The sequence below is a fragment of the Rhincodon typus genome, chromosome 12, assembly GCF_021869965.1.
Source record: "Rhincodon typus isolate 14 chromosome 12, sRhiTyp1.1, whole genome shotgun sequence".
In the NCBI taxonomy this organism is placed as follows: Eukaryota; Metazoa; Chordata; class Chondrichthyes; order Orectolobiformes; family Rhincodontidae; genus Rhincodon; species Rhincodon typus.
In genome coordinates this window covers 48,341,170-48,343,546 of record NC_063343.1, presented here as the reverse complement: position 1 = coordinate 48,343,546, position 2,377 = coordinate 48,341,170, and positions in this window count along the sequence as shown.

The following is a 2,377-nucleotide window of genomic DNA, read 5'->3' as shown; positions in this document are numbered from 1 at the left end:
ATCCACGTGAAACCAGCAATTACACTAAGACATAGTGGGAGGGAGATGAAGAAGAATTCACATGCTGAAACCAAACGAGCTCCATTGTACCCCTCCACAGCCCTTAGTATCTGTGGATGAAGCTGATTTGAAAGACCATAGTTCACCCCCTTGACTGAACTAACCAGACAGCCGCGGGCAAGAACAAAGAACAAAGAACAATGCGGGACAGGAACAGGCCCTTTGGCCTGCACTGACACATTTTGCCTTTCCATATTAATCTGGCTTCACTTAAAGGATCTGTCTTCCTCTATTCCCTTCCTATTCATATATTCGTCCAGGTGCTTCTTGAATGCTTCTTGAACGCACTTCTCTTTTAAACTTCACCCCTCACACCTTGAACCTGTGTCTCCTCATAATTGACCCCTCCACCCTGGGAAAAAGCCTCATACTTTCCACTCTATCCATGCCATTCATAATCTTATAAAGTTCCATCAGGTCGCCCTCTCAACCCCCTGTGTTCTAGTGAAAACAAATCCAATCTAACCAATCCTTCTTCATAGCTAAAATTCCCCCAACCCAGGCAACATCCTGGTAAACCTTTTCTGTACCCTTTCCAGAGCATGCACATCCTTCTGGTAGTGTGTTGACCAGAACTGTGTGCATTATTCCAAGTGTGGCCTAATTAAAGTTCTATAAAGCTGTAACATAACTTATCTATCCATATACTGAATGCCCCTTCTAATGAAGGCAAGCATGCCATAGGCCATTTTTACTACCTTATCTACCTCTGCTGCTACCTTCAGTGATCTGTGGACCTGCACACCCAGATCCTTTTGCATAACAATACTGCTAAGGGTTCTGCCATTCACTGTATCATGTCCACTTGTAGTTGACCTTCCAAAATGCATCACCTCACATTTGCCCAGATTAAAGTCCTTCTGCCATTTTTCTGCCCATGCCTCCAACTGATCTATATCATGCTGTATCCTCTGACAATCCTCCTCACTATCCGCAACTCCACCAATCTTTGTATTGTCTGCAAACTTACTAATTAGACCAGCTACATTTTCCTCCAGAGACAGTAGGAACTGCAGATGCTGGAGAATTTGAGATAACAAGGTGTAGAGCTGGATGAAGAAGGGTCTAGGCCCGAAACATCAGCCTTCCTGCTCCTCTGATGCTGCTTGGCCTGCTGTGTTCATCCAGCTCTACATTTTCCTCCAAATCATTTATCTAGATCATGAACAGCAGAGGTCCCAGCACTGATCCCGGTGGACCACCACTAGTCACAGCCCTCCATTCCAAAAAGCATCCTTCCACCAGTACCTTCTGTCTCCTATGACTTAGCAAGTTCTGTATCCATCTTGCCAACTCACCCATGATGCCATGTGACTCCATCTTTTGCACCAGTCTGCCATGAGGGACCTTGTCAAAGGAGTCTGCTATGAAGTGCCCAGACCGCTGACTGATCTCTGTACATCTCCATAGCTGCGTTCGCTTCAGATGCTGAGGAACCACAGGACCAACCGTGATCCATTCCCTGGGCTGCAGAGACATAAACCCCTTTACTGAGATCACCTTGACCAGATGCCTGACAGTGGCCAATGTCCTGGACTGGTATCAGTGGCTGCCCTTCAGTTGCTGTGCCAGACTGACAGGTACCTATTTGGACTTTGATGAGGACACTCCCCTAGGACTTTGAGACTTGACTGTCTTCTTGCTACAAATTCAGCGTGCTTTTCCCTTAATCTATTGGCACATAGAGCAGTTTGTGAGATTGACGTAGCTCACTGTCTTACAGCAAGATGTCCATCTCCTTGACTGAGGGCAACTGACTAGCAAGATAAGCTGCTTGTGTGACTGTATAATTACAGCAGCTTGGCTAACCAAGACTCATCAGGGTGTATGTGAGCATGCGGGTAAATGCTAAGAAAGCTCTGAGACAGTCTGATTTAATCTGTGAGCTGTGTGCCTGTCTCTGTGTGCGAAGTGCATTTCCGCAGCTTTCCACCACTTGGTGTCGGTGTGCCCTGCAGTGCTCGTCTGTGCTTCCTGAACAGCCTGCGAGTGGATCGGAGAGTCATCGTGCGATGGTTGTAACTGCTTGGCAAATGCAGAATTCCAATATCTGTGGATCCGGGATACGTGTAGCTGGTACCTGTACTTGTGCCCTGAGATGCTGCATGATCCAAAGGAAATGGAAGTCCTTCAATGCAAGTGGTGAGCTGATTTCCATGTCAATTTTTCTCAATACTTAGCTCGTTCGTTTGGTAAGATAGGAAGTCGAATATTTATGAGGTGAGTTGGATAAGTAATAAGGAGTATAACAAGCAATAAACCCTTCCATCGGGAACTCACCACTGCCTAATTAGAAATTTGCCTCTCCACACAGCAG